The sequence below is a fragment of the Pelophylax lessonae genome, assembly GCF_965119305.1.
Source record: "Pelophylax lessonae genome assembly, chromosome: 7".
In the NCBI taxonomy this organism is placed as follows: domain Eukaryota; kingdom Metazoa; phylum Chordata; class Amphibia; order Anura; family Ranidae; genus Pelophylax; species Pelophylax lessonae.
The window spans coordinates 168,537,909-168,562,991 of record NC_138774.1 but is presented as its reverse complement, the minus strand read 5'-3'; the positions used below and the strand labels follow the sequence as shown (position 1 = coordinate 168,562,991).

Genomic DNA, 25,083 nt, shown 5'->3' with positions numbered 1-25,083 from the left:
ATATAGAGTGTTTAACCTGTAAAACACTTGTAAAAACGCCTATCAAAACGCCTGGAAAACGCCTATAAAATAACACTGCCTAGATGTGAACGTAGCCTAAAGCGGAGTTCCACCAAAAAGTGGAATGTTTGTTCCCCCCCCCCCCCCTCCGGTGCCATATTTGGCACTTTTCAGGGGGGGGACGGGTACCTGTTTTTTGACAGGTACCCTTCCCCACTTCCGGGATACGGCGCCACGGTGCCATCCCTCGGAAGCTCAGCCCCCTCCCCCACCACCATGTCAGTAGGAATGTGCAGCGTGCTTCGCGCATGCGCAGTAGGGACCCGCCCGTGAAGCCGTAAAGGCTTCACTTCCGGGTTCCCTTACCGGTGTAACGTTAAAAAACCCTACCTCGTGAAAATTCCCTACCCTCGTCACCTCCTGTCACATATGTCATGGAACAGCTGAGCAGCTTACCACTGCGCATGCTCACAGCTCCGGATACGTCATTGAACAGCTGAGCAGCTTAGCAGTGCGCATGCTCGAAGCTGCGGAGGGTAGGGAATTTTCACGGTAGTGTGTTGTAACGTTACACCGCATCAGCTGTTGTCGCAGGTACATTAAATCATTTCGGCTGCAACATGAAATTATCTCCGCTCCTACCGCTGTCACTTCCCTGATCTCGGCTACTAAATACACTCGGTGTATGAAAATATACATCACAGAGATCTCGGCTCCGTGATTTATATTTTCATAGATCCGCCGCCGCTTTTACATTTAGTAGCTGAGATCAGGGAAGTCACAGGGGAAGGAGCGGAGATAATTTCATGTTGCAGCCGAGATGTTTCAATGTAACCGCAGCAACAGCTGATGCGGTGTAACGTTAAAAAATCCTACCCCGTGAAAATTCCCTACCCTCCGGAGCTTCGAGCATGCGCACTGCTAAGCTGCTCAGCTGTTCAATGACGTAGGTGCACCGGAAGTGACGAGGGTAGGGAATTTTCACGGAACACCGGAAATGGCGGCGATAGCACCTGACAGCCGATGGAAACATTGGCTGTGGTGCCGACATCGCTGGACTTCAGGACAGGTAAGTGTCCTAATAAGTGTCCAGGTAAGTGTCCTAATAGCTGCTGACTTTTAATTTATGGAGGGGGAGCTACGCTTTAAATTGACTTTAGCCCCACTTTAGTTAAGAAAGATTTAGATACGAATGACAATGTATATTTGTAAGAACAAGGAAATAGATATTATAGTCAAACAAGCGTCTCCTTCTTCACAAACAGATAATTTTATTTCAATGCTGACACAGAAAAGGTAAATATTTACACCTGCAGCATATGAGACACCGCAGCAATAATGCCCGAATCCAACATGGCCGCCGTGCCCGCCCAGTTACACGTCAGGACTGCACACGTGAGCACTTGTCATCCGCACATGAAGGCGGAAGTAATAGATCCGGGGTGAGCTGGAGACGTTGCTGGGCTCGGCGGTGAGGGGATAGGTGGGTGAGTTTGAGTTGCTCAGACATCTTTAGGTGTGTATTCCATGAACAGGTAATAATCATCGGTACTAGATAGGAGAGAATACATCTCTTCTTCTATAGTGTGATCGCTGGCCGATCCTTCTCATCCCATAGACTATGGCTGTCTGCCATAACAGGTGATTGCCACTGGACTCATCAGCTGGCATTGTGTATTGTCATGCTGCAATTATTGGCTGGACGAACATTCCACCCAATATGAGGAAAAAGGGGGCAGCATTGCCTGTCCTGCAGGCTTCCTGAGATATGGGATCATGGGGATTGAGTCCTGATCAGTTGCTATCCTTTACATCCCCCTTAAGTATAACTTTAAAGTGGGTGTGACTTCTTAGTACCCCCACTCCGCACATATGCCTACAAGATTTCTGTTCTGGGTCTGAGCTGACTTTGCGATCCAGAGCTAGGACAGACTCCTGATCATGTGACCACTGTGACAGCCAGATTATAAGATATGTCACCAGCACACAAGATCCCCCCCCAAAAAAATCTAAATAGTTTACTAAAACGATCACAGCATAAAGTAGTGATATTTCGGAGCCACCCTAGACCACTTCATGGCTCAAAAAATGTCGCTGCTTTCTGCTGTGATGTGATTGCTTATTAAGCTGTAGCGCTACCCTCGCAGGAGCAGCTTGGTATGTTGGGTCCTCCGTTCTCTGCTGTGACTCTTGTAGCTGCTTGGACCCCACCAACACACTTGGATATATCTTGGTTTGCAGCGTGGACCTTGGTTAGCTTAAATCAGTTGTAACCCCTGTGTTAAAAAAAAAAAAAATATATATATAAACCTGCAGGACAATGGTATAATGTGCTAGTATGCATCACATACTAGCACATTATGAAATACTTACCTTAGAACGAAGCCCCCACACGGTTGCCCGGACACTGCTGACGAAACTGACATGTTTCCTTGGCATTTCTTCCAGGTTCGGCGGCTCTGGCGCTGTGAGTGGCTGGAGCCGCGATGATGTCACTCCCGCCCATGTGCACGGGAGTTCACTTGCCAGCAAGGAGCTCTGAAGGTCCAGCAAGATACTCCGGACCTTCAGAGCGCATGTGCCGATGGTGTCAGCAGCTGCATTCAGGGTGAATATCACCTAAACCGTGCAGGTTTAGGAGATAATTTTACCTACAGGTAAGCCTTATTATAGGCTTACCTGTAGGTAAAAATTACAAAACGGAGTATACTACCGCTTTAAGCACCAGTATAACACCACAGCAGTTACAACACACAGGAAATAGGCCACAAGCAGCTTCAGAATTATTATGATGAGTGTATTGAAGGGGTAGCGACTGCAATGCAAAGAACACACCAACTGGACAATCGAATATGTTAGATTAACTGACGGGCATTTTGGCCTCCCCTACAGCCATTGATTTATGCTGGAATAAGGCCGTAGCCCATTACACTAGTCCACACAATAACAGTAAGAATAACATCAATTGTGATAGCATGAATGGCATAAAGAAATGTCACTGTAATATTTAGCAATGGATACCCAAATAATGTCCTTGGTTGCACTCTGCATACAGCCCCAATAGTGGGTGGGTGTATGCGTTACTGGCAAAGGGTGTACCCCTGGTTTTGGCTAAAGTACCTGGCACCTAACTGTCAATGTTGGCTGGCTTTTGTTGGGGCCCTTCTGTAGGTGGTGCACATGTAGCTGTCCCTTTAGGACTGTACGCAATGGATGGCAGGTAGGTTGCTAAGTAAGGGGCATTTTAAGTTGGCATTAACTGTGGGTAGTAAAATGTTAAGTTCAGTTCACCACTCCTGGTATGCAACGAATCAGGTCCAGAGCACTTGATAATCAGTTGTCCCAGAAGTTCCAGTCCTGGTGTCAGTTGTCCCAGAAGTCTCATTCCTCCCAATCGGATCCTCTGTAGTGTGGTAGCACACTGCAACAAGTCTCCCCAGCATGGGTTTCAAGGCTGTCTTTCACTCTGGTCCCGACATGCTCTGTTCCTTGAGCAGGCAAGCACAGCACAGGTCTGTACACGGTTTTCCCCTCACTGTCTGCCTAATGTCCAATGCAGACCCTAGCAGTGGGTCTGCATCTGTTCTCTGTCCATGCTGTGTTCTCTCAAATTTGCCTAATCTGGTATTTGGTCATTTATATTTCCCCCTCCTCTGTACGCAGGGAATTGTATGCCTGTAGTTCTGCAGCCATAAACATCCATTCACTTGTATAGAGCTGTGTGCCTTTAAGGACTACATATTCCCTGGTCGACTGCTGCGCAGCAAGTCCTCTTTTATCTTCTCATTGGTTCTGACTTTCCTGCTCTCTGATTGGCTGGAGTTCATTGCCAAGAGAGAGAGGGGGCAGGAAGTAGTTGGGGATTTCACATAGCAGGGAAGCTAAGGAAGCAAGGCAGCTGCTGCAGCAACATGTCAATAGGGAGAGGGAAGTGATGGGAGAGAGGCACATGCAGTCGGCAGCTCACCCTGCTACAAACTGTTTGGACTTTATTTTGGAGATCCTTCATGTTCTGGCTGCATATCTCTTATTCTGTGCTGTTTACCAGTCCCAAACCAGTGATTGGTGAAGAACCTGTTTACCTTGCAGCCATTTCCAGGCGCATGTGCATTGGAAATATTTTTTCTGCACTGTGACAACCAATGACAGCGATCACTTCATTCAGAAGTCCATCATGCTTCCTATTTTTTCGACCCAGTTAACAGGCTACCAGGGAGGGGTTAATATTTGTATTTATATATCTGACGCAGCACTTACATTCATGAGTTTCAGCCCTCAAGCAGCTTACAATCAAAGGTTCTTATCTCACATACATGGGCCGATTTAGACAGGAGCCAGATTGGAATATGGAGGAAATCTGCACAAGGAGAACGTACAAACTCCATGCAGATAATGGCAGCACTGCAAGGGTATTTTTTTTATTCCAGCCCAGAGTTCATCTTTACATATGTGTATTATAGGAATGTGCATTGTGCTGCATTGTCAATTTGGTATGACAGCCAAGTATAAGACACAAGTTGTTAGTACAGCGCATTGCACAGATGTAAACACTCTATGTGTATTGTGGTGTGCTGCACTGGAGGAAAAACAAAATGAACAGGTCATATTTGTAGCTTATTATCTGGATTTCTATATCTGTATCTGATATGAAGAGCATTTTATGGATAATAACATACACTGTTTGGCCTCTATAGTCTGAGATCCATCTCTTTTTGGTGAGTGCACCTTCTGAAGGCGGTGGCGCGTGAACACAGTGGGAGCACATCCCATGAAGTCATATTAAACCCTTGTTTATTTTTAAAGCATTGTTCCTGCTTTGATGTGATTTTTAACCACTTTACCACCGGATGATTTTGCTGTCTTACATCTGGGCCACTTTTTGCGATTCAGCACTGTGCGACTTTAACTGCAAATTGCACGGTCATGCAACCCCGTACCCAAATGAAATTTACGTCCTTTTTTTCCCACAAACAGAGGTTTCTTTTGGTGGTATTTGATCACCTGTGCGTTTTTTTTGTCTTTTTGCGCTATAAACAAAAAAAGAGCGACAATTTTGAAAAAATAACAATATTTTTCACATTTTTTTTATATGAAATTCCCCCCCAAAAAAATCAACATTTTTTATCATTTTAGGCCAATTTGTTTTCTGCTACATATTTTTGGTAAAAAAAATCGCAATAAGCGTATTTTGATTGGTTTGCGCAAAAGTTATTGCGTTTACTAACTAAGGGAAAGATTTCTGTCGTTTTTGTGTTTTTTTTTTTTTTTTTTTGCGGGACTGCGACATTGCGGCGGACAGATCGGACCCTTGACTGACATTTTTGACACTTTCGGGTTACCAGTGACATTACTACAGTAATCAGTGCTATATATAATGCACTGTTACTGTAAAAATGACACTGGCAGGGAAGGTGTTAATTTTATTGGAGAGGGAGGGGTTAATGTATGCCTGGTGCTTACTAACGTGTGTGTGGGGGGGAGGGGACTATGTGACACAAGGACAGATCGCAGGTTCAGCTATGCTGAACCCTGCAATCTGACCCTGCCTGTCACTTAGGAGATCCGCCCGCTCTGTTTACACAAGCAGGCGGATCTCCACACTCCATTCCCCGCCGCTCCTCCCCTGGCCCGACTCCCGCTGTGACTGAATACAGCGGGAGCGAGCCTCCGGCGGCGCGCGCGTGCCGCCGAGAAGGGGGAGTGTCTGGTGATGTAGGTCTACGTCGCCAGACGATAATGAACCACTTTGCCGCAGTAGAGCTCTAGTGAGCAGCGGTAAAGTGGTTAAAGAGGAAGTAAAGTCCAAAAAAAAATCAGAGAAAAAAAAAGCCCTGTAAAGAGAAAGGCATAATGAGCTAGTATGCATCGCATACTAGCTCATTATGTAGTACTTACCTTAAAACGAAGCCCCCGCCGTGCCGCCACCTCAGCGACAGGACGGCGACATGTCCTGCCGTCCCGCTTCCGGGTTCGCGTCCTCCGGCCATCTGATTGGCCGGAGGCGCGATTACATCACTCCCGCGCATGCGCGCGGGAGCCGCCGTTCACGGCACTGAGCTCTGAAGGAACGGCACGGGTGGCCGTTCCCTCAGAGCGCCTGCGCCGATGACGTCATCGGCAGTTTGCGCTGTAAATATCTCCTAAACGGTGCAAGTTTGGGAGATATTTATAGCACCTGTAGGTAAGCCTTAATATAGGCTTACCTATAGGTAAAAGTTATACAAGAGGGTTTACAACCTCTTTAAAGGGGTTTTGTTTGTTATTTAAAAAAAAAAAAATGTCATACTTACCTCCTCTGTGCAAAAGTTTTAAACAGGGCAGCCCCCATTCTCATCTTTTTGGGTCACCTGCTGGTGGCAGATGGGGCTCAGGTAAGTATAAGACTGGGCAGTGAGGGAGCTGCCCCCAGAAGTTTTTTTTTTTAACCTTTAAAGTGGTTCTAAAGGCAGAAGTTTTTTTACTTTAATGCATTCAATACATTAAGATAAAAAAAACTGTGTGCAGCAGCCCCCCAATACTTACCCGAGCTCCATCTTGAGCCAGCGATGTTGCATGAGAGAATCGGCTGTCAGGGACTCTCCCTGACTGGCTGAAACACAACAGCGGGCACCATTGGCTCATGCTCCTCTCTATCAAAGTGAGCCAGTGAGGGGGTGGGGCCGGGCTGTGGCTCTTGGTCTGAATAGACACACAGAACAGCGGTAGGCTCAGGTGCCCCCATCACAAGCTACTTGCTGTGGGGGCACTTGGCAGGAGGGGGGGGGGGGGCAGGAACATCTGTGAGGAACCCAAGAAGAGGAGGATCAGGGCCGCTCTGTGCAAACCACTGCACATAGCAGGTAAGTATAACATGTTTTTTGTTTTGTTTTGTTTTTTTTTTAACAAAAAATCACTTTTGTGCATAGAATGCATTTGCAAAGGCATTTTTTTTTTTTAATACCAAACATGTTATACTTACCTGCACTGGGCAATGGTTTTGCAGGGAGCAGATGTGATCCTCCTCTTCTTGGTTCCCCCGCTGGCACTTCTGGCTCATCCCCACAGCAAGCTGCTTGCTCTGGTGGTACTCGTGCATGCTCGCTCTCTAAAAGACACACAAAGCGAGGCTCGGCCCCTTCCCCGGTTCCCTCCTCACTGGCTATGATTGAGGGAGGAACCCCAAAGAGCTTCTGCTCTTGTGCACATTGCTGGATCGGGCTCAGGTAAGTATTGGAGGAGGGGGGGGGGGGACTGCAAACTAAAGGTTTTTTACCTTCATGCATAGAAAGCATAAAGGTAAAAAACGTTCTGCCTTCAAAACTACTTTAACCGCTTCCATACAGAGCAGTTAGACCCCCTTCCTGCCCAGACCAATTTTCAGCTTTCAGCACTCTCACACTTTGAATGACAATTGCTCAGTCATGCTACACTGTAACCAAACAAAATTTTTATCATTTTTTTCACACAAATAGAGCTTTCTTTTGGTGGTATTTGATCACAACTGGGGTTTTTTTTTTCCGTGATATAAGCAAAAAAAGAGCAAAAATTTTGCAAAAAAAACACTTTTTTTTAGTTTCTATTATAAAATTTTGCAAAAAATTAATTTTTCTTCATACATTTGGGCCAAAATTTATACTGCTACATATCTCTGGTAAAATTAACCCAAATTAGTGTATATTATTTAGTCTGTGTGAAAGTTATTGAGTCTAGAAGCTATGGTACCAATTACTGAAAATTGATCACACCAGATGTACTGATGGCCTATCTCCTTTCTTGAGGCCCTGAAATGTCAGGACAGTACAAATACCCCCCAAATGACCCTTTTTTGTAAAGTAGACAGTCCCAGGTATTTAGTAAGAGGCATGGTGAGTTTTTTGAAGTTATAATTTTTTCCCACAATTCTTGGGAAAATGAAGAAAACATTTTTTTTTTCCCAAAACGTTGTCAATTTATAAGCTATTTCTAACACATAGCATGTACACAGCAAAAATGACACCCCAAAATTCATTCTGCTACTCCTTCTGAGTATGGTGATACCACATGTGTGAGACTTTTACACAGCCTGGCCACAAAAAGAGACTCCACGTCCAAGTAGCACCATAAGGCGTTTTAGGAGCATAAATACACATAAAACTTTCTTACTACCTATCACATTTTTCAAGGCCCTAGAGCACCAATACAATGGAAAAGTCCACAAAATGACCCCATTTTGGAAAGCAAACACTCCAACGTATATTCTATGAGGCATTATGGGTCCTTTGAACATGTCATTTTTTTCCACAAGTTTTTGGAAAATGTGGGAAAAAAATAAAAACTTTTTTTTTTACACAAAGTTGTAAATTTATAGAATATTCCTAACACATAGCATGTACATAGCAAAAATGACACCCCAAAATACATTCTGCCACTCCTCCTGAGTATGGCAATACCACATGTGTGAGACTTTTTCACAGCCTAGCCATATAGAGGGGCCTAAACATCCAAGGAGCATCATCATGCATCCTAGCCACTTGCCTAGGCCTATTTTTGACATTTGGTGTTTACAAGCTAAAATCAGTTGTTTTTGCTAGAAAACTACTTAGAACCCCAAAACATTATATATTTTTTTTTTAGCAGAGACCCTAGAGAATAAAATGGAGATTATTGCAATATTTTTTATCACACCGTATTTGCGCAGCGGTCTTCCAAACGCAATTTTTTGGGAAAAAAATCACTTTTTTTAATTAAAAAATAAGAAAACAGTAAAGTTAGCCCAATTGTTTTCCATAATGTGAAAGATAATGTTACGCCGAGTAAATAGATACCCAACATGTCATGCTTCAAAATTGCGCACGCTCACAGAATGGTGACAAACTTTGGTACTTAAAAATCCCCATAGGCGACATTTTAAAAATTTCTCCAGGTTGCTATCTTAGAGTTACAGAGGAGGTCTAGGGCTCAAATTATTGCTCTTGCTCTAACGATCGCGACGATACCTCACATGTGTAGTTTGAACACTGTTTACATATGTGGGCGGGGTTTCCGTATGCGTTCGCTTCTGCGCGCGAGCTCGCGGGGACAGGGCGCTTTAATTTTTTTTTTTTTTTTTTTTTTTACTATTTTATTTATTATTTTTTTATTTTTACACTGTTTTTTTAAAAAAAAAAATTGATCATTTTTTTCTATTACAAGAAATGTAAACATTACTTGTAATAAAAAAAGGCACGACAGGACCTCTTTTTTGTGAGATCTGGGGTCAAAAAGTCCTCAGATCTCACAAGTACACTAAAAGATAGAAAAAATAAAAAAAAAAAATTAAAAAAAAATTAAATAAAATGAAAAAAAAAAAAGGGACCTTTAAACTGGTTGCTAGGCAATGACGTTTGCCGTAGCTCCGGTCCTCCAAGACCATAGAGTCAAGTGAGGGCAAGCTTGCCCTCACTCGACATCCTGTCTGTGAGGATCTGGGACCGGATCGTTTTCCCCGCTGCCGGCGGGTCCGGTAAACGGGGAAAAGGACCAGAATGCAGCGGGAGGGGGGGGGGGCACCTCTTCCGCCACCCCGGAAGGGTGATCCCGCGGCGAATCCGCCGCTGGGACCACCCTTATCGGAAAGCCAACCGTCCACCGTTTAAAAAAATACCAGGGTTATGGCAGCTATCTGCTGCCATAACACCGGTATTTAGGTTTAAACGGACGACGTATATAAACCTTTTTGGACTTGGACATGGTGGCTGTATGAAGGGTGACAGGTACTCGGGTACTTTGCTGGGCAGGTGACAGGTACTCTGGTACTGATGAGCAAGTGGCAGGTACTCGAGTACTCCGATAGGCAGGTGACAGGTACTCGGGTACTCTTATGGGCAGGTGACAGGCAGGTGATAGGTACTGATGAGTAGTACTGATACTGATAGGTGATACTGATACTGTACTGATGATGGGTACGGATGATCAGTACTGATACTAATAGGTGATAGGTACTGATGGGTACTGATGAGTACTGATGAGTAGTGATGGGTAATGATGAGCAGGTGGCAAGTACTCGGGTACTTCAGGTGTCAGGTACTCTGATGAGCAGGTGGAAGGTACTCGGGTACTCTGTTGGGTAGGTGACAGGTACTTGGGTACTCTGATGGGTAGGTGACAGGTACTCGGGTACTCCGATGACGGGTACTCAAAGTACCCAAGTACCTGTCGTCAGAGTACCCGAGTACCTGTCGTCAGAGTACCCGAGTACCTGTCGTCAGAGTACCCGAGTACCCGTCGTCAGAGTACCCGAGTACCCGTCGTCAGAGTACCCGAGTACCCGTCGTCAGAGTATCCGAGTACCCGTCATCAGAGTATCCGAGTACCCGTCATCAGAGTATCCGAGTACCCGTCATCAGAGTATCCGAGTACCCGTCATCAGAGTATCCGAGTACCCGTCATCAGAGTATCCGAGTACCCGTCATCAGAGTATCCGAGTACCTGTCACCAGCCCATCAGAGTACCTGTCATCAGAGTACCCGAGTACCTGTCATCAGAGTACCCGAGTACCTGTCATCAGAGTACCTGTCATCAGCCCATCAGAGTACCCGAGTACCTGTCATCTGAGTACCTGATGGGCTGGTGACAGGTACTCGGGTACTTTGATGGGCTAGTGACAGGTGCTCTTTATTGGGGGGGGGCAATCAGTGTGGTTGGGGTGCACTGTACTTGGTAACTAGCTGTTACCACAATCTCCTCCTCACACAGGATCAGTGTGTGAGGAGGAGAACACGGTGACAGCTAGTTACCGTGTTCTCTGATGACATTTGTGACCGGCTGTGATTGGACACAGCCGGTCACGTGGTAAAGAGCCAATTTCATTGGCTCTTTACCTAGATCGGGGATCGACTCTGTCCGAGGGACGAGCCTCGTCCCCGATCGCCGCGCTGCGCGCCCCCGGGGGCGCGCATTAAGGAAGGAACGAGCGGCTCGCGCTGGAGCCGCTCATGTGATCGGCTGTGATTGACACAGCCGATCACGTGGTAAACAGCCAATTTCATTGGCTGTTTACCTTGATCGGGGTTGGGCTCAGTCCAAGGGACGAGCCTCACCCCCGGTCGCCGCGCTGCGCGCTCCCGGAGGCGCGCAGTAGCGGGGAGATCCGGGCGCCGTCATATGACGTCCGCCCGGATCGAGAAAGGATTTGTGCCGACGTCATTTGACATGACGCGGTACGGAAGGGGTTAAGCTGGCGCCATGATCGTTGCTCCAGGTTTCCTGTTTCAGGGTGACTTCTTTCTCTTGAAGCATTCTATGGAGCCACCTTTGCATGCAGGGATTAGAGTTGTTTCTCAAAAATATAGATATTTGTCCTTTCAGTAGCATTATTTTTTTTTTTTTTTTTTCAGAAAAATATAGTTCTTTATTGAAGGTTAAACAGTACATGGTATAAATAGCTCAGTACAAAAATAAAGCATTCAGCAGTAACATCAGTTCAGTAATCGGGTAGTAGAAAAACAGTACCTCCTAAATACAACTTAAAGCAGCAATAACAGACCATGTCAAAGTAAACATCAGAAACGCCATTTATCATGAAAGGAAATAAAGGAAGGTAACTGGGAGTTGGGGAAGGGGGAAGGTGGGAGTCATTTTGATAATCATGAGCTGTGCACCTAAGAATTATTTGTTAACCGCTTGCCGACCGCCACAAGTAGATATACTGCAGCGGTCAGCCCCTCACAGGCAAAGTGATATATACGTCACTAGCCTGTGAGGCTCTGGGGAGCGAGCGCGTGCCGCCACGGACCCCCCCCCCCCCCCCCACGCGCGTGTGACCGGCGGACCCGATGTCCGCCGCTCACTCTGCGATCGTCGGGGGAGAGGGAGAAAGGCAGGCAGCTTGTGTAAACAAGCCGCCTGTCCTTTTCCCCTGTGTAGAAACACTGATCATACGGTTCTACTATGTAGGACCGTTGATCAGTGTAACTACAGCTCAAGCCACAGCCAATCACAGTTAGAATCACGCCCCTAGGGACACACACAGCCCCTCCCTCTCAAATAAAGTTAACCCCTTCACTGCCAGTGTATATTTACAGTAACAGTGCATATGTATAGCACTGATTACTGTAGAAATGTCACTGGTAACCCCAAAAATGTCATTCAAGGGTCCGATCTGTCCGCCCCAATGTCGCAGTACCTCAAAAAAAATCGCAGATCGCCGCCATTACGCGTTAAAAAAAAAAAAATCAACAAAAATGACAAAAATCTTTCCCTTTGTTAATAAACGCAATAACTTTTGCGCAAACCAATCAAAATACGCTTTTTGCGATTTTTTTTTTTTTTTTTTTTTTTTTTTTTTTTTTTTTTTTTTACCAAACATATGTAGCATAAAACAAATTGACCGAAAATGTTAAAAAATTTTGATTTTTACTTTTTTTTTTTTTTTGGGGGGGAATTTCATATAAAAAAATGTGAAAAATATTGTTATTTTTGCAAAATTGACGCTCTTTTTTTTGTTTATAGCGCGTGATCAAAAAATCGCACAGGTGATCAAATACCACCAAAAGAAAGCTCTGTTTGTGGGAAAAAAAGAACGTCAAATTAGTTTAGGTACAGTGTCGCACGACCGCGCAATTGTCCGTTAAAGTCACTAGCAATAAGCTTACGTGCAATATAGAGCAATCGTAAGATAGCCACATGTGCATTAGGAGACTAGGTCTCCACCTCCAGGGCTCCAAGCAGACAGACCAACGGATCCCTCAATCCCTCGGTTGAAAGTTATATACTCTAGAGATGGTATCAATTACCGTCAACCAATAGCGAAATAATTTGGGGCATCTCCACATCATATGTATGAGTGTGCCCTGGTCTCTATCGCATTTCGGACAAAGAAGAGAGGACCTGTGACCCCAGCGGAACAACTGCACCGGCGTCCTATAGGCTCTATGAAACAGTAATAGATGTGACCCCTTATGAGATGCAGACACCGATACCAGTGGAATCGAAGAGAGACACAGGTCCCAGGTCTCCATTAATGGGGCCGAGGTCCCCCTACCACCCCACCCGAGCCGGCAATGAGGCCGGATCCTGCAAAGAGCCCAGCAAAATAGCATAAACATTAGATATCATGTCCGAAACCTGGAAGACATCCCCGAGCAATCGGTGAGTAACAAATTGTAGAGAGGAGGACTGTGCTTGGGCCGATACAGCATGTCTCAGCTGCAAGTATCTGAAAAAAAAAGTGCCCAGGTAGACCAAATTCTGTCCGTAACTCCTGGAAAGACTTCAATACATTGTTTCTAAACAACTGTGTCATAAAGCAAATGCCAAACTGCTCCCAGAGCTCCACGCCTTCCAGTTTGAGCAATTCAGTAGCATTATTGGATAGGTTCTTCCTTCCTTATGCAGTGAGTTTACTGCAGCAAGGTCAACCTTACTGCTGCTATAGCTTTTTATGGCCCATTCACACTAGGAACTGCATGTGTGTGCTGCGTTTTCCTGTGCAATTCACATGCAGTTCCGTGCAGTGTGATTAGGGCCCTTTCATTTTTTTAGTGGGCTGAAATTACACTACACACACCAAAAGTAGTGCTTACATTTGTACCATGCGATCTGGTGCGGGCAAACGCATTGCATTTGGGGTGTAATTTGTTTTGCACTGACACCTGCTGCAGATCGCAAGGGCAGTAAGATTTTAATGCCGTGCTGGAAACGGGCAGGGAATGTGGATTTCCTGCATGACATTCTATTTAAACAGGCCATTAGGTTTTGGCAGCATTGATACCCATATCATTAAGTATTCAAGCCTAGCTTTGCCCAGAGGCCTTTAGATTGTCAGCACACTGCTCAGACTGCAGTAGATTGGGAAAAGTATGTCCAAGTCCTGCTCAGTCCCTACAGCAATATCTGTCATGTCGCACAAGGTCTCCATCCTTCCAGCTGCATTTACCAGTAAAAAAAGAAAGAGAATACTTATTTAACCCTTTAATGTGGCCTAATATGTCACCACTATGATTGGCTTTCACGGGTCTCTTACGGATCTCCTGAATTTTGTTTATAGAGGCCCGCGGGCATATGACTTTGTACCAGGTCGCTCCCGAACTATCTGGCGGGTCTGAATTGCGGCCCACCGCCAATTTGTCCAGCCTAATCAATGGTCATCTGCTCAACCCCTGTGGGGGAACCCCTCCCTGCCTCATTTGCGCATGCTCCCGGACCCACAGGTCTGGGCGAGATGTGGGGTGAAAACGTTGGCGGATGTCATGCCGTCGGGTAGGATTCTGCCATTCTCCCAGCTCAGGGACAAGTTTAAGTTGCCTCTGTGGATGAGATTTAGGTACTTTCAACTGCACCATGCCCTCCGGGCTCAATTTCGGGAGCCCCCTCTCCTCCAGCCTGACCCTATTGAAAAGCTTCTGACCCTGGGGGATTTGCAGAAACCTCTGTCCTCCTTGTATGCATCCCTTCTGGGGACGGAGTCTCCTAGAGTTGAACGAATTTGGACTATGTGGCAATCTGATCTCCCATTCCTGGAGCGGGAAGACTGGGACGAATGCCTAGAATCAGGTCCCAAACTAGTCATTCCGTCCCGGGATAAACTAATTCAAGTGAAATTCCTTCATAGAGTCTACTATGCCCCGGTGAAGCTGCATCGCATATATCCTGAGAGGGACCCTACCTGTCTTCGCTGTCATACCCATCCAGGCTCTTATATCCACATGTTGTGGGAATGCCTGGTGATAGCTGGCTACTGGGTGGATGTTTTAACCATCTAGGGCTCACTCTCCAGATCTCCCCTGCATTGGCCTTATTGGGCATCCATGATGATGACCAGCGCACGCATCACTCTAAGCTGTTGATCTCATACCTTCTTTACTACGCAAAGGACGACATACTTCTTAGATGGTCCTCCCCTTCTCCTCCAGCTGTGTCGACCTGGCTCAAGCTGGTGGATGCGGACCTGCCTATGTATAAACTGACCTATATGAATAGGGGTTGCCCTTGGAAATATGATAAGGTGTGGGCGCCCTGGACTGCTGATTGAGTCTGGAGGCATGTGATCCCTCCCTTCTGCCCCCCCCCCCTTCTTCTTGTTTCCCTCTTTCACCTGTTTTCCTTTCTTCTGTTCCTGTCCCAACCCCCCCCCCCCCCCCTTCCCTCCCTCCTCTGGAACTAGGTAGTCCAGGAGTACATGCTGCTTGCTCTGTATTGTTTTCCCTCTAGGACATCTATCTACCTTCCTGGTTTATACTATGGAACACTGTGTTATTGATTACCTCGCTGTATTGTTCTTGACTCTCACGGTGTGATGACTTTTGTATAATATTCCTTGTATTGTTATGTTTTTCTCAATAAAGCACTCCTTGTTTGGGAAAAAAAAATGATTGGCTTTCACAGTAGTCACTTGATTGGGTGCTTATCCCACTCGCTACTGAACAGAAGCTGTGACTGAGAACTGTCATCAGCAGCCCAGTCAGTGTGCTGGAAGAACTTCCATCAGTGAGTTGTCAGCACACAACCTCATGCTGCCATGCACACGTGTGGCGGCTGGGTGTTAAAGCTGATCTTTCTTACCGCCGCATATATGTGCCACACGCTTGATAAGAAGTGAAGACATTTACCATGATAATGTGAATGGAACGTGTCTATTTACCACTCCCTGAGGACAAAATGAGACACTTTTAAAGGACATAGCATTGTAACATGCAATGCAGCCAATTGAAAATAATGGGCTGCCAAACTACCAAGACATGTGGAAAATCAGATGTCTTAAAATTTGTAACTCAACACCTTGTATTGGGTTGCTGTGACTTTCAGTGCACCATTACATTTGTTTTGTTGCCTTAGTGCTTTGGGGTGCAATTCAAAGTGAATGGCAATATATGTAACGTGGTAAAAAAGTGCTGCGTTGAGAAAATGTCAATGAATATAAAATTATAAACGTAATGTGCAAAAGTACATGAAATAAAAATAAAGTTCAAATAGTGTAAATAAATTTAAGTTCACAAATATATAATGTAGAATGAAGATCCCAGTGCAAACTTCTTGGTATAAGTTAGTCTTGCCACCATTCGTGTTTAAATCACCACTGTGTACCGTTCACCACTCATATAAATTCACTGCTTACCAGAGAATGTGGACTCAGGTACCATAAGGATTGAGTCAACTGCATTAAGGTATAGCCAGGGATAGTGCATACAGGTAACTGGAAATATCACAATTTGATTCCATGGTAGGACCACCACTCAGGGAACAGTCTTGTGCAGTGCGTTGAACCATAGGGATAAAGAAAAACCTCCACATAGTGTAAAACTGTATCTCAAAATGTATTTAAAAAGTTAGAAAATGTACATCCTATCCAAATCAAAAACGCTTGTATCGTCCTCCAAGAATGTAGAATCAAGATGCAATGGCCTGAATGACAAGGAACCCGACGCGTTTCGTCTTCTAAGACGACATCTGGGGTCTCAACCAGATATTTTCAGAGTTACCTGTATGCACCATCCCTGGCTATACCCTAATGCGGTTGACTCAGTGCTTATGGTACCGGAGTCTACATTCTCTGGTATACAGTGAATTTATATGAGTGGTGGACGGTACACAGTTGTGATTTAAACACGAGTGGTGGCAAGACTAACTTATACCATGAAGTTTGCACTGGGATCTTCATTCCAATTTTATTCTACATTATATATTTCTGTGGACTTTATTTTCATGTAATGTTGGCACTTTTGCACATAATGTTTATAACTTTATATTTATTAATAGTTTCTCAGCACTGCTGTTTCTTTACCACATTTTTGTTTGTTTGGCAATGTTTTGTCCATTGTAGTGCGAGCAGCTCTACACACTAATAGAATTAGGACGGTGTTGCACATATACAAATGCATGTAACATGCATTGCCATGTGTTGGAGGAATGTGTGTGTTACCACAACACAATAGTGTAGCTGGACCCTAAGGCAGCCCATTAAAATGAAGCCCATTTGGAATTATATTTGAATGGTCCACCAATGCAACACAACATAGCTAAAATTGAATGTGCGTTTTTTTTTTTTTTTTTTTTTATATGCTGTACCTCAACACATAGTAACTTGTATTGTGTACTGTAATACACCTATGTTTGGAGGTGTGTTGGGGTGTAAAGTGTAGGAGTAAAGTCTGCCTTACACCAATGCAAAACTCTATTTGGATTCTAAAGCTTTAGGCCCCTTTCACACTGGCGGTGCACCCGACGGGCTCCATTTTGCTCAGTGGGGATTGAGCCTCCGATCCCCGCTGAGCAGGTAGATGACAGCTCTGTCTGCAGGACGGAGCTGTCAGAGCCCCGCACTCCTCTATGGGAATTCGGATGATAATGGACCGTCTGTCCGTTTTCATCTGATCTTATCTGATCCGATCCTCCAGACGGATGGAAATAGGGTTTCCATCTGTCCGGATTTCACGGACAGGTTCGCATAGCAGTGGGTGTCAGCGGAGACATCCCCTGCTCCATAGGGCTGCATGGAACATCCGATCAGGTCCGCCTGAAAAACTGACAGGTGGACTTAATCGGAAAGTCAGTGTGAAAGGGCCCTTACATGTCTTATGAACACTTATAAATGCCAGTGTTGCCTGTGGGCAGGTTTTCCTAATGACTGCTGCTTTGGTCAGTTTAAACTAATTATTGTCTTAAGCTTTACTGCCATTCACCATATGTCTTGAATTTAAATGCACAACTTGTCCAGCTTACTGTATAGGATTTGAAGTAATCTGACAGAAGATTGATTGCATTTGAAAAGGAGCTGTATGGTCCACAGTTAACGTGGACCTTTATCTGCTGGATGCACTAGGGATCATTTATTCTTTTCTACCCTCCCTTTTTTTTTTTTTTTTTTTTTTTTTTTTTTATGACTTCCAACACCCCCCCCCCCCCTCCTTTCCCTCCTAAATGACAGCTCCAGTGCTCTTAAGTTTCCTTGATTTTGGTCATCCAATATCCCGGGGTGCTTCACTTTCCATTTTTTACAGCTGGAGGGTTAGGCTTGGCAGCCTAAACCAGGAAGGGGCAGCTGGCACCTGATGTCAGGAACAGGTGGCAGTGTGGAACACTTGCCTCGTGACAGCTGCTTGGCACATTAGAGCAAGTCAGTGCTGGCTGTATGTGCATTATGTATAGCACTGGGAAAAAAAAGGGGGGGTAGCCCATAGGAGGAAGGAAGGTAGGTTGGAATTCCTGTGTTAGAAGGATGTTTAAAATACAAACCTCAATGGAAGTGCAATTCCATTGCACAGAGCAGATAAGTATAACATGTTCAATATTTTAGGGAAAGAAAAACCCTTTATGACCACTTTAAACTGCTTTTCATGGTGCCTTCATGTCATGAAATGAGGGATGATTAGTGCAGGCTTAAAGTCTGCCCACTGCAGCCACTAGACAAGAAGAGGAAGGACCCTGGCCATCGCTGAACCTGTAAGAAGAGCCTTGGAGAATAAGGGCTGTGGAGGGAGATGTGTGCAGACGTGAGGGATGGGGGAAAGTGGTGCAGAGGTCAGAGCCGAGAGGACAGCCTGTGAAAGAGAGCTGAAGCCTGCACACTGTGCACAGAACATCCCTAAACCCTGCACGCTGTATGTAGTGCATTCCTCAACTCTGTACACAACGCAGCCCTGAACTCTGCATTTTGTGCATAGTGCACCCCTGAACTCTGCACAAAACGTACTCCTGGTATTTATTGCTCTTTTTAAGATCCTCCCACTCTTAGTGCAATTTGTCCGCACCCACCAATTTTTTTTTTTTTTTTTATCAAACCGGTTCTTTATTGATAAAAATAAAAAATTACAAAGGATCAAACAGAGGAACAGGAAGCCATGGGAATACAGCAAGTTAGATGGGCTCAAAAAAAGAAATGAAAATACAAACGGTACATGCATTGTGGTTAGTAAACAGAGGAAGTGCATCGTTGCAGCATGGGTAATGCCCGGGAGCAAACATAGCATAGAAAGACAAATCAGCATATTAATCGGGGGAGTAAACTTTGGCTCAAGAGCACGTCTCCGGAGCCTGCAGCCATCTGTCCCAGATCTTATTGAATTTGGCAGGACACCCTCGATGAGCGTAGATCATCTTTTTATAGGGCAATGTATTGTTAACCTCTCTAACCCAGTCTCGGAAAGCCATTGTCGTGCTATCACTTTCCTGGCTAGGAATAGAGTCTCGTGTAAGAACAGGGTTGTAAATTTATCCATACTGGTGTCGGGGAATATCCCCAACAGGCATGGCTTGGGGAACAGTGAGAGCGGGGAGCCCATAGTGTCATGTAGGAATTTAACAACCTGCGCCCAGTAGCCCTGAAGCTCCGGGCAGCTCCATAACAAATTGTAAAAAGTTCCCTGGTCCAGTTGGCACATGGGACAGAGATCAGAAGCATCACATCTGTATTGAGCTGTCATGAGAGGAGTAAGGTAAGCTCGATGAAGAACGTATAGTTGTGTAAGGCGGTCAGACAGTTTGGGGAAGACCAATTTACAGGCGTCTAAAGCATCGCTCCACTCGTCATCCTCCATGTCCCCCACATCCTCCTCCCATCTGGGCTTGGGGGCATATGGAAAAACCGTGGAAGCTGGTACATGTAAAATATTGTAAAGAATCGAAATAAGGTGACTAGGGTCAGAGCTCCGAACAACCTCCAATACAGGGATCGGGGCTAGAGCAGGATCAGTTGGGAAAATTGCGAACGGAATGCGTGACGGATCTGCAAATAGTGAAAGTACATATAGTCAGGCAGCCCAAATTTATTGCGCAGGGTATCATAGGTCTTAAGCGTGCCATTTGCAAGGATATGCGACAGAAAGGTGATCCCAAACTGGACCCACACATGCACATCCGGGATAGAGTGGAACTCGGGGAGTAAAGTATTGTGCCACAGTGGGGTGTGTTCATGAAGCAGAGGGAGAGCCAGCCTATCGGATATTACATTCCATAGCTGACGGTAGTGGAACAGCATAGATTTGTGTCTGCCTCTCTCCTCCGCCCCAATGATTGACAATGGATCTGTGGATGAATGTGCCCAGGACGGTTCCAGGAGAGCCAGAAACCTTTCCCTATCTGTAGAGTTGAGGTGAAAAAGGTGTGATAATTGCGCTGCGAGATAATATAGGTTAAGACCGGGGAGTGCCGCCCCTCCCAAGTCGGTAGGATTCTTAAGCTTCCGCCAAGAAAGTTTGTGTCTGGAGGGCCCCCACACAAATGGCTTAAGGAGGGACTCCAGCTGCAGGAAATGTCTAAGGGGAAGGTATATCGGGGAGTGCCATAGTACATAGAGCAGCTTGGGCAGAAGGACCATTTTCACCAGATTAACACGGCCCATTACCCCCAAGGGCAAGCGGGCCCAAATTTGAGTCTTGGCCTTGACCAAAGCAAAAAGGGGTTGCAAGTTGTCGGCGTAGCTGTCACATGGACGCCCAGGTACTTAATGCGGTTTACTCTGCATAGCGGGAAATCGGGACTAACGGGGAATGAGGATATATCGTCTATGGGTAAAATTTGGGACTTGTCCCAATTAATCTTTAGGCCCGAGAATAAGCCGAATTGTCCAATCAGAGACAGAGCTGTATGTAGGGAATCACCCGGGTCAGTCAGAAACAATAAAGTGTCATCAGCATACATCCCAATTTTTTCTTCCAGTGAGTTCACCCGAAGGCCCGCACCCACCATTTAATGTGGTTTGGCATGGGGGAATGGGGTATGTTTGCGTTTCTATACCTATCCTCTATGGAAAACAAAAAGCCCTGCATAAATTTGATACATTTTACAGATAGAACTGGCCCTTTGATGGCAACATTAATGCTGATGTGGCCTGCAATGAAATGGAGTTTGACACCCCTGATGTACATTGTCGGCATGCAATAGTGTCGGCCAAAGAAGTCAAACCTTCCACTTTAAGCCTATACAGTATGCTATAGTAGGCAAATAGAGTATGCAAAGTTTCTGCTAACAAATGACAAACTGCTGTGTTAGCATAATTTTTCTCAACCTAGTTGCAAAGTGTATTGGTTTGCAGCACCACATGAAAGAGAGAGTTAGTTTTATTTTTGCTAAAGAAAATAGTTGTTTGCTACTGATTGAAGGGAGTTTTTCAGTTTACCATTTATTATCCAAAACCATGTGTCAGGAAAAGATTTCCCTTGCTTACTTATTGGAAGGGTTTAAAAGTCCTTATCATAGCTTCTGCTTTAAAAGTGTGTGTGACTCTCACTCTGCCTGGTCAAAAAAAAGTCACTGTAATATTTTGTTGGCTTTGGTTACAGCACACAATTCACTGTGGCATTGTTTCAATAAGCTTTTGCAATGGGGTTAAGTTCTGGACTCTGTGGTGGCCAATCCATGTGTGAAAATGATGTCTCATGCTCCCTGAACCACTCTTTCACAATTTGAGCCTGATGAATCTTGGCATTGTCATTTTGGAATATGCCTGTGCCATCAGGGAAGAAAAAATCTATTGATGGAATTACCTGGTCATTCAGGTAGTCCCCTGACCTCATTCTGTGGGCCCATCCAGTACCTATCCAATAGGATATTTACTGCATGTTTAGCTTAGTTAGCTGCTTAGTTAATTCCAGGTGGTGACTTTTTTTTGGCCAGGCAGTGTGTGTGTTAAAATATATATATTATTTTATTAGCTGGATGCAGCATCGATCCCCAGTGCTTCTAAGACAGAACTGAGCGATCCAAAACCACTGATCAGTGAGCAGAGAGCTGGTGACTGTCAGTCACTTTGCACCTCCAGCCCTCACTGAAGCACCAGATTGTGGAGGGTTGGAAGCGTCTGGTGCAGTCTCTCAGCGGGGCACTGAGCCAGCTGTCAGTCCAGGCATCTGAGTGGATCCTGACTGTAAAGTCGGGATCTTTCCTGAGCCTGGACCGGCTGAATGATATCAGTCAACAGTGGGCTTTAGCCTGTTGTTGGCTGAAAACTGGTCACAAGTGTGCAGAACGAACTGCACTCCGGTGATCACCAGGAGAAGTACAGACACAATAGCTTTGGCTAAACTTCTCTTTTTTTTAAGCAGTATTAAACCCAAAGGTTTATTATATTACAGATTACTATTTTTTTTTTTTTTAGTTTGTTACAAAAATAGCCTGAAAGAATTCTGTCTCCGTCTAGTGCAAAGCCTGTGGTTAAAAAAAAAAAAAGGGGGTCCTTTCACACGAGCGCTCCGATCTGATCCGTCTGTCAGTTTTTTTAGGCGGATCTGATTGGATCCTCCATGCATCCCTATGGGACAGCGGATGTCAGCGGTGACATGTCCGCTGCCATCCGCATCCGATCCTGTCCGTGAAATCTGGACGGATGAGAGCAGACAGGCGGTCCGCTCTTATCTGATTCCCCCATAGAGATGCATGGGACTCTAAAACCTCCCTCTCCGTACACAGAGCGGAGAGGGAGCTGTCACCTGCCTGCTTAGCGAGGATCAGTGTATCGATCCCCCACTGAGCAGCACGGATCCGCCTACGGAGGCGGACCGTGTGAAAGAAGCCATAGGCAAAAGGGCCTGTTCACACCAGATGCAGTCCAGCGTGGGTTTTTTTTTTTTCTTCTGCATCAAAAATGCATAGACAGTAGGTGATATAGGTTCCATTAGTAAAGTTCACACTGGTGCAGTCCGTTCCAGTACTGGAACATAGGAACACACATGAAAAATGCACTGTAAGGCACCTAAACGCATCAAAAATACACCAGAATGCATTAAATATGAGCATGCAGAAACTCCTCTGGAGTGCCTTTCTGTGGTGTGAACCGGCCCGTAAACCCTGGTTCCACCCCTTTGAGAATGATCGGCTGTGAGTTTGAGAAAATGAACAAACCAAAAATTAGATGAAACTGTCGGGAAATTTATTTTAAAATGCAAATCATGAGAAAGTGTAAAAATAGCAATGACACTGAATTTCAAAAAGTGATGTCATTGAAAAGATACCTTTAACCTTTTTGATAAATAGACAAAATGGCTTCTATAAAAAGTCTGGGGCTTGTGCCTGTAAGAGATGGGTACATGAATCTAACTGAGCTTGGCGCTAAGGTCCATACCAGATACTCCTTCCTCAGTGCACTCCCTACCTCCCCAGCCACTGCACTTGTCACACTGACATGGAGTTATGTAGTAAAGGCTGACAAAGCCTAATGGAGAGACTAGCTGGTTAGCTATATAGTCGCTGTTCAAACTACTAGCAGCTTTCAAATCTGCCCATTCGCTGCCATTGAAAAGTAAGGCAGACCTGATGGAGAATTAGTCTCTCAGTTCCCCGCTCACCCAGTGACACAAGTCCCAAATATGGGGATTGCTGTATCTGGATAATGACCGCACCCACCACCATCCCAGGCCTCCACGTTTTCAGGATAGCCATGTTGCACACTTTTTTTTTTTTTTTTTTTTTTTTTGTCTCTCTCTGCATCGGCTCAGAGTAGCTCTTAACCGCTTCCATACAGAGCAGTTTGACCCCCTTCCTGCCCAGACCAATTTTCAGCTTTCAGCACTCTCACACTTTGAATGACAATTGCTCAGTCATGCTACACTATAACCAAACAAAATTTTTATCATTTTTTTCACACAAATAGAGCTTTCTTTTGGTGGTATTTGATCACAACTGGGGTTTTTTTTTTTCGTGATATATGCAAAAAAAGAGCAGAAATTTTGAAAAAAAAACACTTTTTTTTAGTTTCAATTATGAAATTTTGCAAAAAATAAAATTTTCTTCATACATTTGGGCCAAAATGTATACTGCTACATGTCTCTGGTAAAATTAACCCAAATTAGTGTATATTATTTAGTCTGTGTGAAAGTTATTGAGTCTAGAAGCTATGGTACCAATTACTGAAAATTGATCACACCAGATGTACTGACTGCCTATCTCCTTTCTTGAGGCCCTGAAATGTCAGGACAGTACAAATACCGACCAAATGACCCCTTTTTGTAAAGTAGACAGTCCAAGGTATTTAGTAAGAGGCATGGTGAGTTTTTTGAAGTTGTAATTTTTTCCCACAATTCTTGGGAAAATGAAGAAAAAATTTTTTTTTTCTTTTTTTTCCCACAAAGTTGTCAATTTATAAGCTATTTCTAACACATAGCATGTACACAGCAAAAATTACACCCAAAAATACATTCTGCTACTCCTTCCGAGTATGGCGATACCACATGTGTGAGACTTTTACACAGCCCGGCCACAAAAAGAGACTCCACGTCCAAGAAGCACATTCAGGCGTTCTAGGAGCATAAATACACATAAAACTTTCTTACTACCTATCACACTTTTCAAGGCCCTAGAGCACCAATACAATGGAAAAGTCCACAAAATGACCCCATTTTGGAAAGCAAACACTCCAACGTATATTCTATGAGGCATTATGGGTCGTTTGAACATATCATTTTTTTCCACAGGTTTTTGGAAAATGTGGGAAAAAAATGAAAACTTTTTTTTTTTACACAAAGTTGTCAATTTATAGGATATTCCTAACACATAGCATGTACACAGCAAAAATGACACCCCAAAATACATTCTGCCACTCCTCCTGAGTATGGCAATACCGCATGTGTGAGACTTTTTCACAGCCTAGCCATATAGAGGGGCCTAACATCCAAGGAGCATCATCATGCATCCTAGCCACTTGCCTAGGCCTATTTTTGACATTTGGTGTTTACAAGCTAAAATCAGTTGTTTTGCTAGAAAACTGCTTAGAACCCCCAAACATTATATATTTTTTTTTAGCAGAGACCCTAGAGAATAAAATGGAGATTATTGCAATATTTTTTATCACACCGTATTTGCGTAGCGGTCTTCCAAACGCAATTTTTTTGGAAAAAATTCACTTTTTTTAATTAAAAAATAAGAAACCAGTAAAGTTAGCCCAATTTTTTTCCATAATGTGAAAGATAATGTTACGCCGAGTAAATAGATATCCAACATGTCATGTTTCAAAATTGCGCACGCTGACGGAATGGTGACAAACTTTGGTACTTAAAAATCCCCATAGGCGACAATTTAAAAATTTCTACAGGTTGCCATCTTTGAGTTACAGAGGAGGTCTAGGGCTCAAATTATTCCCCTTGCTCTAACGATCGCGGCGATACCTCACATGTGTGGTTTGAACACCGTTTACATATGTGGGCGGGGTTTCTGTATGCA

At 44.6% G+C, this 25,083-nt stretch overlaps 1 protein-coding gene across 3 annotated transcripts in view; it reads left to right on the top strand.

Annotated features, from left to right (window-relative positions):
- Nucleotides 1-1,416: 1,416 nt before the first annotated feature.
- C1GALT1C1 (C1GALT1 specific chaperone 1) overlaps nt 1,417-25,083 on the top strand; it is a 29,189-nt gene continuing 5,522 nt past the window's right edge. For 2 of the 3 annotated variants that reach the window (XM_082262521.1, XM_082262519.1), the window contains exon 1: nt 1,440-1,487. The gene's annotated coding sequence lies outside the window, so the exon portion shown is untranslated. Of the gene's footprint in view, nt 1,488-25,083 lie in introns of all 3 variants that reach the window. The other variant, XM_082262520.1, reaches the window with a different exon arrangement.